Below are 15,729 nucleotides of genomic sequence, written 5' to 3'. Positions count from 1 at the left end.
GAAGCTATAATGGAAGAAAAGATCTTATTTATACTAGTGATGAGAAAGGTAAATTACCTGGGAATAAACTTCATAAGAAATGGGAAAGATTTTTATGAAGAAGTGCTAGCTAAGGGATTGGAAGCCTAAAAATAGCATCGGGTTCCCTAATTAGATGTATTCACTTGAGATCAGGAAGGTGGAAGTTAGGAAACCGTCCTCCTGTGGCTCCTGGCCCTGCCACAGGAGAAGGATGTGGTTTTGTTGCAGCTAGTTCCTTCTTTATTCTCAAGCTTCCCAGGTGTCAAGAGGCAGCAGTGGCTGTGGCAGCTTTTTGATCCAACTCTGAGATCCGGGATCACAGGATAAGATGCCCCTCTTCTACCCTCAGGCAGAGGCTGTGGCTCCAGCCCTAGCATGGCTCCAGTAGCCTCAGAAGTAGCAGCTCCCAGGGTGGACCAGTTTGGCAGTGTTATTCACTCCAAGATATCTAGCCTAGAAGTGCTTCTCCAGGCCTCCCAATGATTTGGTAAGGACTTAATTCTCTTTATTCAATCGCTTCCTGTGTAAAATACACAGGGTGATTTCTGTTTTCTGTATTGAAATTTGTCTGACATATTTGATATTGGAAGTGGTTGCAGAAATGAGACCCGTCAAGATGGGAATCTGGGATTGGGTTTGACCTGACTAGGTTTGAAGATAATGGTGAACTTGCCACTAGGGGAAAATATGCTGTGCTGGGCTTAGTCACTCAGTCATGTCCTATTCTTTGCAAGCCCATGGACTGTAGCCCACAAGGCTCCTCTGTCCATGTGGATTCTCCAGAGAATACTGGAGTGGGTTGCCATGCCTTCCTCCAGGGGAATCTTCCCAACTCAGGGATCAAACTCAGGTGTCCCACATTACAAGTGGATTCGTTACTGACTGAGCCACCAGGGAAGCCTAAGAATACTAGAGTGGGTAGTCTATCCCTTCTCCAAGAGATCTTCCCAATTCAGGAGTCCAACCAGGGTCTCCTGTATTGCAGGTAGATTCTTTACCAACTGAGCTACCAGAGAAGCCCGAAAAGTGAAAGTGAAAGTCATTCAGTCATGTCTGACTCTTTTTGATCCCGTGGACTGTAGCCCACCAGGCTCCCCTGTCCATGGAATTCTCCAGGCCAGAATACTGGAGTGGGTAGTTGTTCCCTTCTCCAGGAAATCTTCCCAACCCAGGGATTGAACCCAGGTCTTCCACATTGCAGGCATATTCTTGACCATCTGAGCCACCAGGAAAGTCCAAGAATACTGGAGTGGGTAGCCTATCCCTTCTCCAGGGGATCTTCCCAACCCAGGAATCGAACCAGGGTCTCCTGCATTGCAGGTGGATTCTTTACCAGCTGAGCTACCAGGGGAAATGGGTTATAGCAAATCTAGGGCATGCAGTGGAAAAAGTTTCATAAATAATCCCCTGTGGTTGCCTGATGGAGAAGGAAATGGCAGTCCACTCCAGTATTCTTGCCTGGAGAATCCCAGGGACAGAGGAGCCTGGTGGACTGCTGTCTATGGGGTTGCACAGAGTCGGACACGACTGAAGTGATTTAGCAGCAGCAGCAGCAGCAGCATTGTTGCCTGGAATGAACAAGTTTACTAAAGGGGAGCCTTCAGTGGCTGCTCTCCTAGACAGTCATGATGGGAATGAGGGATTCAAGACGGGGTGGGTTATATTGGAGAGTTTAAAGAAACAAAATGATGTATTGTGAAAGTCAAAAAATACAGAAGTAAATTTAATATATGGTAACAGTGACATTTAAAATCTATCAGGGAAAGATGGATTAGTTAGTAAATGAGGTAGGGCAGATGCATAGCTATCAAGATATCAAGTAAAGTCGGATCTATACTACGTAACTTGGATCAAAAATAAATTCCTGATGGGTCCAATTTTTAAAGGAAAAAAAATGAGATGATGAAACATTAGGAAGAAACCATGTTGCAATCATGTGAATTTCTCAATTAAACCTTCAAGTAGAAATACATGAGCTTTTTAACCCTGAGCAATTGCTACCATGTTAGCTTTAAAAAAAAAAATTATTGGAAATAAGTTGCTTTACACCATTGTGTTAGTTTCTGCTGTACAGTAAAGTGAATCCATTATACATATATCACTCTTTTTTAGATTTTTTTCCCATTTAGGTCACCACAGATCCTTGAGTAGAGTTCTCTTTGCTAAACAGTAGGTTCTCTACATTAGCTTTTAAGTTACTGTTTTTGCTCAAAATACACTCTAGAGTTAATGTTGTTTTCCAGATCGTGGTCTTCCTGCCTGCCCTGTGTTGTAAGGTGGGGTTCCCTATTTCATAATCAAGGAGAAGGCCAGGCTGGAGCGTCTGGTCCATGGGAAGACCTGTACACACTGTGGCCTTCACGCAAGTCAACTCAGAAGACAAGGGCACACTGGCTAAACTGGTGGAAGTCATCAGGATCAATTACAATGACAGATATGGTGAGATCTACCATCATTGGGGAGGCAGTGTCCAGGGTTCAAAATCAGTAGCTCATATTGCCAAGCCGGAGAAGGCAAAGTCAAAGAACTAGCCACCAAACTTGGTCAAGTGCACATTATTGAGTTTTCTGTACATAAAAGTAATAAAAAGTTCTTCCAAAAAGAAGAAGAAGAAACCATAGAAGGATTTTTCAGAGTAATACAAGAGAGGTGTAGGTCAAAGTATAATGTAACTAAATGTAGTAAGTAGTAAAACAAAAGTTTGGTAAAAATTGACCAATTAGAAATGGGAAAAGTCTGCATGGCCAATAAAACCAAAACAATCAAAGGGGAAAAAACAAAGCAAGTAAAATAGCATAAGAGAACTCAAAAGGCATGTCAAACTGAGAACAAGTTTTGACATTCATTTCTAAGAAAGGAATTATTTTTATGATTATATGAAGTATTTCTATATCCAGTAGAAAAGTAGACAAAATACATAAATAATTTGTAGCAAATGAAATGCATATGTCTCATCATTCATAATAAGAGAAATATAAATTAATACTTTTTTTTCATTTATTAAATTGATAAGTTCTGGTTCTGGCCAAAATGGAGTAACTCCATTGCAGCCTATGTCTGCCACTGATTACCTCTTAAACCTCTGGACAAAATATGAAAAGGATGCTATGAGGTGGAGAAAGGGGTGAAAATTCATGATTGTTTTTTTTTTCTCCCTTCTCTGTCCTGGAGCTTTCATAGTCACAGTACTTCATTACTATAGTACAGAGACATGGATAATTAGACCCTGATAGAAAACCTATCCCTCTGGTCAGAGGAGATGGGAAGAGGGACACTTGTATGAAGTAGGGGGAGGATCTCTGTCAGTTTTTCTCTCTCTCCTCAACATTGCCCTGAGGGCTGCCCCAGCTGCACAGAGCAGCACAACAGATATAAAGGACAGCAAACTCCAGAGGAGCTCTTATCTTTCTGGCCAGCAGAACTGGAAAAAGGATGTTCTGGGTGCTAGAGATTATGAAAGAAATGTCCCAAAGGAGAGTGGTAGAGAAGGAAATCCCTAATAATGTTACACAGCCACAGCTAACTGATACAGGAGTCCATATCATTAACTGAAGTCTACCATTTGTGTTTTCCAACAACTAATTTATCATATTTACAGTTTTGATGTGTTAATTGTAGAGATGAAAGGAGACCCTCTTTGTGAAAGGCATTTTTAATATTTCCATTCAATTTTTATTTTTCCAGTCCTTCCAGCATATAAATATCAGAAGATGTTATAGGGAGAGATGGCCATAAATTCAAGGAATGAGAAAATAGGAATTGTGCAGCTGAAAAAAAAAAGTCTATTGAGTAATCAATGTCTAAACCTATAGAACCTCTAAACAATTTGTCCTGATTTTCAGAAGAGAAAAGAACTTCTGGCCACCTACCGTGATGGCCACAGGAGAACTGATCAATAAGTTGTAAGCTGCTATGACAGAGCATTAGGAGTCTAGAAAGATCAACACACAGTCCCTTCCAAGTAATTAGGCTTCTGTGCTCTATCCCTGGTCTCCCTCTTTCCTGTCTTGAACCTGGAAAACACAAAGCAGGGTCAGGGGACAGAAAAGCAGACCCAGCTTCTCCGGCATTGTAGGACTTCAGGCATCTGTCTCCAGCAAACTGCGGGAGAAAGCGCCCATTCACTGTTTCTCTCATTCCTTTTAAGAGTTATTGCATTACTGGGATCCTTAACTGGGGATGTATCATGGATAAAACTGAAAAATCTCTGCCCCTGTAAAGCTTACATCCTAGTGAAAGATTGACAAAAAATAATATAAAGCGTTAGAAGGTGATGAGCACTAAGGAAAAAAGAAGTATGTTAAGGTAAGAGGAACCAGAGATCAAATTGCCAATATCCGCTGGATCATCGAAAAAACAAGAGAGTTCCAGAAAAACATCTATTTCTGCTTTATTGACTATGCCAAAGCCTTTGACTGTGTAGATCACAATAAACTGTGGAAAATTCTGAAAGAGATGGGAATACCAGACCACCTGACCTGCCTCTTGAGAAACCTATATGCAGGTCAGGAAGCAACAGTTAGAACTGGACATGGGACAACAGACTGGTTCCAAATAGGAAAAGGAGTAGTCAAGGCTGTATATTGTCACCCTGTTTATTTAACTTATATGCAGAGTACATCATGAGAAATGCTGGGCTGGAAGAAGCACAAGCTGGAATCAAGATTGCCGGGAGAAATATCAATAACCTCAGATATGCAGATGACACCACCCTTATGGCAGAAGGCAAAGAAGAACTAAAGAGACTCTTGAAAGTGAAAGAGGAGAGTGAAGAAGTTGGCTTAAAGCTCAACATTCAGAAAACGAAGATCATGGCATCTGGTCCCATCACTTCACGGGAAATAGATGGGGAAACAGTGGAAACAGTGTCAGACTGTATTTTGGGGGGCTCCAAAATCACTGCAGATGGTGACTGCAGCCATCAAATTAAAAGACGCTTACTCCTCAGAAGGAAAGTTATGACCAACCTAGATAGCATACTGAAAAGCAGAGACATTACTTTGCCAACAAAGGTTCGTCTGGTCAAGGCTATGGTTTTTCCAGTAGACATGTATGGATGTGAGAGTTGGACTGTGAAGAAAGCTGGGCGCAGAAGAATTGATGCTTTTGAACTGTGGTGTTGGAGAAGACTCTTGAGAGTCCCTTGGAGTGCAAGGAGATCCAACTAGTCCATTCTAAAGGAGATCAGTCCTGGGTGTTCTTTGGAAGGAATGATGCTAAAGCTGAAACTCCAGTACTTTGGCCACCTCATGCAAAGAGTTGACTCATTGGAAAAGACTCTGATGCTGGGAGGGATTGGAGGCAGGAGGAGAAGGGGATGACAGAGGATGAGATGGCTGGATGGCATCACCGACTCGATGGACGTGAGTTTGAGTGAACTCCGGGAGTTGGTGATGGACAGGGAGGCCTGGCGTGCTGCGATTCATGGGGTCGCAAAGAGTCGGACACGACGGAGCTACTGAACTGAACTGAAGGTAAGATGGTGGGATGGACTGGAGAGCAGGTATTAAAGAATAGTTAGAAAGGGCCTCGGTGAGAAGATGGGATTTGATTCCAGGTTCCTGTGAGGGAAGGAAGGAAGGAAATAAATCATCTCCTTAATTAACAAAGAGCTTTGAAAGCAGAGGGAACAAAACCCCAGGGCACAGATCCCGAGGTGGGAGGTGGCAAAGGTGGTAGAGGGTGTCTGGTGAATACAGCAGGGAGACTAACCTAGCTAGGGTGGAGAAAAAAGGGAGAGTAAGAGATTTTCTCCGAGGTAGGGGAAGGCGGGGCTAGGAGGCTATAATCTATAAGATATTTGGCTGTATTGGATATGAAGTTTTAATAATATACTGTATTTGGACTTTTCATTACCTGAAAGTGAATTACAACTAAAATGAGACATTCTTATATTTGAAAGTGACAAGAAAGTTGGACTGTGGACCTTCTGTGCTCACTCAGTCGTGTCCGACTCCTGGCAACCTCCTGGACCACAGCCTGCGAGGCTGCTCTTGTCCATGGAATTTTACAGATAAGAATACTGGAGAAGGTTGCTATTTCCTTCGCCAGGGGATCTTCCCAATCGGTGGCTCGATCCTGCATCTCCTGCGTCTCCTGCATTGACAGGAGAATTCTTTACCACTGAGCCACCAGGGAAGCCCCAGTAAGAGACAGGAAAAGAGGAAAATGTGAAAGGGGCATATTTCTTTAGGGGTCGCCGTTGGACTCTTGGAGTGACAGCCCAGTCCTAGGAGGCCCCGCCTCTCCATTTTGGTCCTGCCCCCGTCCTGCTGGACAGCCCTGCGAGGCCCCGCCTCTCCTACCGTGGGCCCGCCGCCACGCGGAGTGACAGCCCTAAAGGCAACCCTTTTCCTTAGCAGCCTCAGCTCTCATTGCAGGCGACAGCGGGGTTTGGCTCGTCTAGCGTTTCTCTGGGGCAGCCACGTCTCTCCGCCGGGGGTGACTCACCGCAAGGCCCCAGCACCAAGCCCCGCCTACCCCCACCGCGGCCCCGCCCCGCCTGCGCGAGATTGCGTCTCAGCCCCGCCACGCCCGCCACCCGCAGCGCTCAGCGGCGCCCGCCCCGCAGGCCCCAGCCCGCCTCTAGCCCCGAGAGTTGCTCGCCAGGCCTCCGGGACTCGCCGGCTCTCGGGCCCGCCCCCGAAGACGTGGAGCGCTGAGGCGGCGGGTGAGTGGGGTAGGGGGCCGGCGACCCCTGACACTCGGCGGCCAGAGCCCAGGTCTCTGCGGGTCGTTGAGTGTGGGCTGCCGGGTGGCGGCGCGACGCTTCCAGGGACTCCTGGCCGCCACCCTTCCTTCCCGGTGTACCTTCCGGTGCTGGCAATCTGGGAGTGGGGAAATGGGACCGGGAGGGACGCCGAGGTTGGGTATTTTTCGAGTCGGGGGGCGGAGCGGGGAGGAGTGCAGGTGGGAGTGGCATTCGCAGGCTTGGACGCTGCAGAGGGCCAGGGTTGGTCTGAGGTGGAGGGTTCATAGAGGAAATCTGGTGAGGTTGAACTCCGGTGGCTTGTGGAGGCAGGATGCGGGGGCTTGAGGTGTTCCAGACCTATGGGGAATGAGGTGATTCGGGGTGAAGAAGTCGACGAAGCCCAGTGAAGGGCGTTTTGGGGAAGGACCAGCTCACGGGGGCCGGTGATTCACGCTTCCTTGGACAGTCGGAAAGCCTGTGACCCCAGCCAGCTTGTGAGTTCTGCTGTTTCTCACATTGGGGTGATCGAGTTTCCAGGCTTTCAACAGGGACACATCGTGCAGCTTAAATAATAGATGCAAATCAAGGGTAGTGCCTGGGACACCTGAGAGCTGTGACTGGACCAGGTGCTTCTCCTAATTTACCTGGAGCCCTGGCCGCGCCAGCGTTGGTGGGCGCTGTCCTCTGTAAAACCCTATTCCAGCAACCCAGACCGTGTATGGAGGTCCCACCCTTACAGAGTTCAGAGTTGAGGTTGTTTATTCGGACTGAAAAACATCACAAATATTTAAAATATTTTAAATCGTGTATAGAGTTTTAATGTTTAAAAATCGAATCCTGTGGGGTTTTAAAAAAAATTTAAATCTTTCTTTTGTGATTACTTTCCATTTAAAGTTACATGGAGCTAGAGAACTAGATGTTTTCTAACAGCCCATTCTGTGAGTGTGACAGACAATTGTAAATTAACTGTGGAAAGTAGATCGTATCTGTTATGACCAGATATTGCTAAATTGTAGAACTGCAGATGAAGAATGAAATTGAAAAGACCCTAAAATACTGGAAAGGGAAAGAAAAGTCCTGGTAAATTGGAAAGCGTGTGCACTTAAAAAAACAAATCAACAAGCTAAGTGAAACTTTTCTTCATTGTAAAAAAACTCAGAAGATAGAGAAAAGTATAAGGGATGAACATTAAAACTCCATGTTATTTCACCAACTCTGATATTTTGATGCAATTCTTCTTTATTTTTGTTTTTTTTGCATAACTAAACGTTTGGTGGTTTCAACACTAAGTAATGTCTGACTCTTGTGACCCCATGGACCATAGCCCGCCAGGCTCCTCTGCTTTTTGGATTTTCCAGGCAAGAATACTTGAGTGGGTTGCCATTTCCTTCTCCAGGGGATCTTCCCAACCCAGGAACTGAACCCGGGTCTCCTGCACTGCAGGCAGATTCTTTACCGCCTGAGCTACCAGGGAATTCTAAATAACTAAATGTACATATTACATAATTAGGGTCATATTGTTTTACTTTGTGTTTTGGTTTTTTCCTTTTGTATTTTTAGAATTTTCCTGGATCATTGAAAATTCTCCCTGAACATTTTTGTAAATGGTGGTGTGTTCATCAGGTGAATTCATTCTTTTATCACTTAGGAGCGGTTCAGCTGTGTGCCAGGTCTTGTGCTTGGGGAGGAGTTTCATTGTTGCTCTAGGTTCTCAGACATTATTCCAGCCCAAAGAAGCAGAAATCTTGACAGTGTCTGGGGTGCTAAATGTAGACAGACTATTGAGTGCAGCATGTAATCAGGTGTGGGCAGCTGTGACCAGGTCGTCTTTATGGCATCATGTCTCAACTCTCCCACACCTTTCTGTGGAGTCCTGAGGCCGGGAGGTTCCCAGGTATGTACCTCAGGGAATGGGCCTCAGCATCTTCCCTGTGTTGGGGGTGTCCGTATGGAACTCTAGTAAGGGGTGGAGATGTGCGGTGCTCAAGTTCCATTCTCAGATCTGCCCACATCTTAGGTGACTCTGAGGGGCAGCTGCCCTAGGTCTCAAGGGGGACTGTCTCACAATTGCTCTCATAATTAACTACCTGCCGAGGTTTTAGAGGCTGTCTCTAAGTTGTCTTAGACCTCAGGAGCCCTAGGAGGGGTCCTGTCCCTTTTCCTTCTACCACCGGCCTTTAAAATTGCAACTTTCTCCTAGGAAATCTCTCTCATCTTCCAGCTTGATCAGTGTAGCCCTTCAGTTTTCTTTCACGGACATGATCCTGCTCTACTTTATGACTGAAAGTAATTTTGTCATTTTGATCAGAGCTTCTCCTTGAGTCTGACGTAAGGTGATTCCTAAAGACAGCCTTGTCCATTTACTTATTATTATTCTTTGAATTAATGATAATTCCATTGACTTTTCTTCTTTACCCAAACTCAAGAAGAGAAGTAAGGGGTTGTTATTCTTCTTTTTTTTGATCCTTGATAAAATATGTGAACACCCCCCGCCCTCTTGGTTGAATCACGGTGAGTTTCTTTGCGCATGTGCGTTTCGGCCACCATGTGGTCAGGATGTCGCTCTTATAATAGGCAAGTGATTCCAGTAGCTAACATAAAAGCAACCAGGAGCCAGTTCCTTTGTAGGTCTCCTTTAGCCTGTGTGCAATTCAATACATGATAAAGGAGAAAGAGTTTGGGATGGCTGTCTACTGACTCTGTGCCGAGAGTATATGGAACCTAGCTGCTCTGTGTCGTGTAGTTATTCCTGGGTGCTGGCCTGGCCAACTTTCTGGATAAAAGGGGACACTGGCTATGGTAGCAGAAATCATTCTACTCTCTTGTGCCCAGGAAATCTATGTGTTCAGTCATTGCCTGTTTTCAGATTGGCCCCAACAGGAACTGTGAGGCCCTCTGCCATGCCCACACTTAAACCCACCATGTCCCCCCACCTGGTTTTCTGGTTCCACGTACTACTCAAGTGGTAAAGAATCTGCCTGCGATGCAGGCAACCAGGGTTCAGTCCCTGGGTCGGGAAGATCCTCTGGAGAAGGAAATGGCAATCCACTCCAGTACGCTTGCCTGAAGAATTCCATGGACAGAGAAGCCTGGCAGGCTACAGTTTGTGGGGTCTCAAAGAGTTAGACACAACTGAGTGACTAACAACACACACACACACACTAGTCTAGTGTGCATTGTAACGTGAAGCCAGCTCCAATTAAGACCCTCTGGTGAAAGTGGATTGCAGGACTCGGCTTAGCCCTGGCCGCCGTGAGGTTTCTTATTTTTACCACGTTACACTTGATATCCCCTCTGTTGGGCCCGCCCATGTGGAGAGGTGGGTTTGGAGCAGGCCTGGATTGCACTGGTCAGTGAACCACAAGAGTGATGTTGCATGCAGAGCCCAGAGAGGGGCAGGACTGCCTGAGGAGAGAGCATCCACAGGCATGATACTGTGCAGTGATGGAAATTCCCTGAGTAGAGGGCCCGGGAAGGAGGGCACAGGGCTTCGGGGACAGGACCATGGTCATTTAAGAGAGGTTCCTGCCTCTTAGGTCACCCAGCCCATAGGTACGCTGTGGCCCAGTGGGTGGCACATGTGTGAAGCACCTGAAAACAAGCAGTGTTGAAAGATGCTCCAAGAGCATCTTGTGTACCGGAGCCTTGGAGGGGTCAAAGCTTACCAAGCTCCACTGAACTGCTCAGAGCAGAGCCTAAGCAGCACTGGCATTTATGTTAGTCTGTGAGTCTCTTAATGATCGAAAGCATGCGGCTGGCTACACAGCTGTGGTACGGCCACTGCTGTGGTGAGACTATAAACCAATATTATTGGCTAAGTTCATAAAAAGGGGGAAAAAAGGTTCTTTGCATACGGCATGGTATCATTGAAAGAGTGCTGGATTTCAGTCCTCTTTCTGCTACAATGGTTGTATAACTTCAGTCAGTTCAGTTCAGTCACTCAGTCGTGTCCGACTCTTTGCGACCCCATGAATTGAAGCACGCAAGGCCTCCCTGTCCATCACCATGTCCTGGAGTTCACTCAAACTCACGTCCATCGAGTCGGTGATGCCATCCAGCCATCTCATCCTCTGTCGTCCCCTTCTCCTCCTGCCTCCAATCCCTCCCAGCATCAGAGTCTTTTCCAATGAGTCAACTCTTCGCATGAGGTGGCCAAAGTACTGGAGTTTCAGCTTTAGCATCATTCCTTCCAAAGATCACCCAGGGCTGATCCCCTTCAGAATGGACTGGTTGGATCTCCTTGCAGTCCAAGGGACTCTCAAGAGTCTCCTCCAACACCACAGTTCAAAAGCATCAATTCTTCTGCGCCCAGCTTTCTTCACAGTCCAACTTTCACATCCATACATGACCACTGGAAAAACCATAGCCTTGACTAGACAGACCTTTGTTGGCAAAGTAATGTCTCTGCTTTTCAATATGCTATCTAGGTGGGTCATAACTTCCTTCCAGGGAGTAAGCGTCTTTTAATTTCATGGCTGTGATCACCATCTGCAGTGATTTTGGAGCTCCAAAATATAAAGTCTGACACTGTTTCCACTGTTTCCCCATCTATTTCCCATGAAGTGATGGAACCAGATGCCATGATCTTCGTTTTCTGAATGTTGAGCTTTAAGCCAACTTCTTCACTCTCCTCTTTCACTTTCATCAAGAGGCTTTTGAGTTCCTCTTCACTTTCTGCCATAAGGGTGGTGTCATCTGCATATCTGAGGTTATTGATACTTCTCCCTGCAATCTTGATTCCAGCTTGTGCTTCTTCCAGCCCAGTGTTTCTCATGATGTACTCTGCATATAAGTTAAATAAGCAGGGTGGCAATATACAGCCTTGACGTACTCCTTTTCCTATTTGGAACCAGTCTGTTGTTCCATGTCCAGTTCTAACTGTTGCTTCCTGACCTGCATATAGGTTTCTCAAGAGGCAGGTCAGGTAGTCTGGTATTCCCATCTCTTTCAGAATTTTCCACAGTTTATTGTGATCCACACAGTCAAAGGCTTTGGCATAGTCAATAAAGCAGAAATAGATGTTTTTCTGGAACTCTCTTGCTTTTTCGATGATCCAGCAGATATTGGCAGTTTGATCTGTGGTTCCTCTGCCTTTTCTAAAACCAGCTTGAACATCTGGAAGTTCACGGTTCACATATTGCTGAAGCCTGGCTTGGAGAATTTTGAGCATTACTTTACTAGCGTGTGAGATGAGTGCAATTGTGCGGTAGTTTGAGCATTCTTTGGCATTGCCTTTCTTTGGGATTGGAATGAAAACTGACCTTTTCAGTCCTGTGGCCACTGCTGAGTTTTCCAAATTTGCTGGCATATTGAGTGCAGCACTTTCACAGCATCATCTTACAGGATTTGAAATAGCTCAACTGGAATTCCATCACCTCCACTAGCTTTGTTCATAGTGATGCTTTCTAAGGCCCACTTGACTTCACATTCCAGGATGTCTGGCTCTAGGTGAGTGATCACACCGTCATGATTGTCTTGGTTGTGAAGATCTTTTTTGTACAATTCTTCTGTGTATTCTTGCCACCTCTTCTTAATATTTTCTGCTTCTGTTAGGTCCAAACCATTTCTGTCCTTTATTGAGCCCATCTTTGCATGAAATGTTCCCTTGGTATCTCTGATTTTCTTGAAGAGATCCCTAGTCTTTCCCATTCTGTTGTTTTCCTCTATTTCTTTGCATTGATCACTGAGGAAGGCTTTCTTATCTCTTCTTGCTATTCTTTGGAACTCTGCGTTCAGATGCTTATATCTTTCCTTTTCTCCTTTGCTTTTTGCTTCTCTTCTTTTCACAGCTATTTGTAAGGCCTCCCCAGACAGCCATCTTGCTTTTTTGCATTCTTTTCCATGGGGATGGTCTTGATCCCTGTCTCCTGTACAATGTCACGAACCTCATTGCATAGTTCATCAGGCACTCTATCTATCAGATCTAGTCCCTTAAATCTATTTCTCACTTCCACTGTATAATCATAAGGAATTTAATTTAGGTCATACCTGAATGGTCTAGTGGTTTTCCCTACTTTCTTCAATTTGAGTCTAAATTTGGCAATAAGCAGTTCATGATCTGAGCTACAATCAGCTCCCAGTCTCGTTTTTGCTGACTGTATAGACCTTCTCCATCTTTGGCTGCAAAGAATATAATCAGTCTGATTTCGGTGTTGACCATCTGGTGATATCCATGTGTAGAGTCTTCTCTTGGGTTGTTGGAAGAGGGCGTTTGCTATGACCAGTGCGTTCTCTTGGCAAAACTCTATTAGCCTTTGCCCTGTTTCATTCTATATCCCAAGGCCGAATTTGCCTGTTACTCCAGATGTTTCTTGACTTCCTACTTTTGCATTCCAGTCCTCTGTAAAGAAAAGGACATCTTTTTGGGGTGTTAGTTCTAAAAGATCTTGTAGGTCTTCATAGAACCATTCAACTTCAGCTTCTTCAGTGTTACTGGTTGGGGCATAGACTTGGATTACTGTGATATTGAATGGTTTGCCTTGGAAACGAACAGAGATCATTCTGTCGTTTTTGAGATTGCATCCAAGCACTGCATTTCGGACTCTTTTGTTGACCGTGATGGCTACTCCATTTCTTCTAAGGGATTCCTTCCCACAGTAGTAGATATAATGGTCATCTGAGTTAAATTCACCCATTCCAGTCCATTTCAGTTCGCTGATTCCTAGAATGTCGACATTCACTCTTGCCGTCTCCTGTTTGACCACTTCCAATTTGCCTTGATTCATGGACCTGACATTCCAGGTTCCTATGCAATATTGCTCTTTACAGCATCGGACCTTTCTTCCATCACCAGTCACATCCACAGCTGGGTATTGTTTTTGCTTTGGCTCCATCCCTTCATTCTTTCTGGAGTTATTTCTCCACTGATCTCCATATTGGGCCTCTACTGACCTGGGGAGTTCCTCTCAGTATCCTATCATTTTGCCCTTTCATACTGTGCATGGCTTAGTTTCATTGAGCTAGACAAGGCTGTGGTCCATGTGATTAGATTGACTAGTTTTCTGTGAGTATGGTTTGTGTGTCTGCTCTCTAATGCCTCTCGCAATACCTGTCTTACTTGGGTTTCTCTTAACTTGGACGTGGGGTATCTCTTCAGGGCTGCTCCAGCAAAGCGCAGCCACTGCTCCTTACCTTGGACAAGGGGTATCTCCTCACAGCCACCCCTCCTGACCTTGAACACGGAGTAGCTCATCTTGGCCGTCCTGTGCCTGCGCAGCCACTGCTCCTTGGACGTGGAGTTGCGCCTCTTGGCATGTGTAACTTCAGGTTTTATTAACGTGAAATAGTGTGTGGTCTTGGAACCAGTTGATCCCTAAGGCTCCTTTTGCTCTAAAAATTCTATCCTAGTCCAGCTTCTGCAGTGGTTTTGCCAGTCTCCTGAATAGGTAACAAGTTCTTTCAGTTTATATGCTTTTGCTGCTGCTGAGTAATTTCAGTCGTGTCCAACTCTATGCAGCCCCATAGACAGCAGCCCACCAGGCTCCCCCATCCCTGGGATTCTCCAGGCAAGAACACTGGAGTGGGTTGCCATTTCCTTCGCCAATGCATGAAAGTGAAAACTGAAAGTGAAGTCGCTCAGTCGTGTCCGACCCTCAGTGACCCCATGGACTGCAGCCTTCCAGGCTCCTCCATCCATGGGATTTTCCAGGCAAGAGTACTGGAGTGGGGTGCCATTGCCTTCTCCGTTATATGCTTTTACCCAAAACTAAACAAAAGAATCTTTTGAAGCTTGGCAACTTCTTGTGTTCAAAGTTAATATGTTTTTAATTTTAGGAGTAAAGCAAAATATTATATTGCATATGTCATTTTAGAAGTATGTTTTGGTCATTACTGCAGTGTATATTTTCCACCTGTTATTGAAAAGTTGAGTCTTCTGTTTTATAAACATAGAAGGTATTTGTTTCTAATCATAAGAAATACGTGCTCACTAAAATTCAAATTAGGAAGAAAAATGTAAAGAAAATAAAAATTATCATGGATCCTACTACCTGGAAATGGCAAGGAAAAATATATCTGCCTAATCATTGATGGAATTTTTATTAAGTGCACATACCCACCTGTGACTAACACAAGTGTGTATAATACACAAGTCTGTCATATGTGATGAGTAGGTATATATACACACTTGTGGTTAAGGCTGTGAGCTCTGGCATCAGGCTGTCTGGTTTTGAAGCCCAGTTCCCCTCTTTGCAACTGTGATGTGGACTGTTTTACTTCTATCACCTCAGTTTTCTCATCTGTAAAGTGAAAACATTGAAATTCCTTCTTCACGAGGTTGGTGTGAGACTCTTGTGTGCTTAGTCGCTCAGTCGTGGCCGACTCTATGTGACCCATGGTCTGTAGCTCGCCAGGCTCCTCTGTCCATGGGAATTCTTCAGGCAAGAATACCAGAGTGGGTTGCCATGTCCTCCTTCAGGGGATCCTCCCAACCCAGAGGTCGAACCCAGGTCTCCCACATTGCAGGCAGATTCTTTACTGACTGAGCCAAAAAATGTATAGTCTTGGGGAATTCCCTGGTGATCCAGTGTTTAGGACTTTGAGCTTCTACTGTAGGGGCCATGGGTTCATTCCTGGTCAGGAAGCTTTAGGTTCCTGCATGCAGAGCAGCACAGCCAAAAAAGAAAAAAGAAAAAGAAAAACATAGCCCAGTGCTTTGAATGCAGTAGCTAGTGTTGTCATTTTACAATTATGGTGGATTATATATATTCATAAATGGGGTCACACTCTGCATTTTTACCTTATAGTGTGTTATAAAACATTCTCATGTTAATGGAGTTGGATCTGTATCCTGGTATTAATGATTCTGTTGTATAATAGACTTTATTTAGCCGCTCTCCTGTTTGACAATTATAGGAAAGATAGAAAAAAGACTTGTAATGAACTTCTTTTGTGTACATTTTTTATTATAGTTTTGGTATAAATTCCTGAATATTCATTAGGAGGACTGATGCTGAAGCTCCAATACTTTGGCCACCTGATGTGAAGGAGCCAACTCTTTGGAAAAGACCCTGATGCTG

At 44.9% G+C, this 15,729-nt stretch overlaps 1 protein-coding gene and 1 non-coding gene across 6 annotated transcripts in view; both read left to right on the top strand.

Moving 5' to 3' along the window:
* The first annotated feature begins 1,947 nt into the window (after positions 1 to 1,947).
* Positions 1,948 to 2,016, top strand: LOC139178752 (small nucleolar RNA SNORD36). The gene has a single exon (XR_011563244.1). It is a non-coding gene; the product is annotated as a small nucleolar RNA SNORD36 (small nucleolar RNA).
* Positions 2,017 to 5,475: 3,459 nt separating this feature from the next.
* ANO10 (anoctamin 10) overlaps positions 5,476 to 15,729 on the top strand; it is a 229,148-nt gene continuing 218,894 nt past the window's right edge. For 2 of the 5 annotated variants that reach the window (XM_019984444.2, XM_019984443.2), the window contains exon 1: positions 6,531 to 6,691. The gene's annotated coding sequence lies outside the window, so the exon portion shown is untranslated. Of the gene's footprint in view, positions 5,496 to 6,527; positions 6,692 to 15,729 lie in introns of those variants that run through there. The other 3 variants (XM_070776189.1, XM_070776191.1, XM_070776190.1) reach the window with 3 other exon arrangements.

The sequence above is a fragment of the Bos indicus genome, chromosome 22 (genome assembly GCF_029378745.1).
Source record: "Bos indicus isolate NIAB-ARS_2022 breed Sahiwal x Tharparkar chromosome 22, NIAB-ARS_B.indTharparkar_mat_pri_1.0, whole genome shotgun sequence".
NCBI lineage: Eukaryota > Metazoa > Chordata > Mammalia > Artiodactyla > Bovidae > Bos > Bos indicus.
Note: the sequence above shows the minus strand (reverse complement) of the source record. Positions and strands in the feature narration are given on the sequence as shown.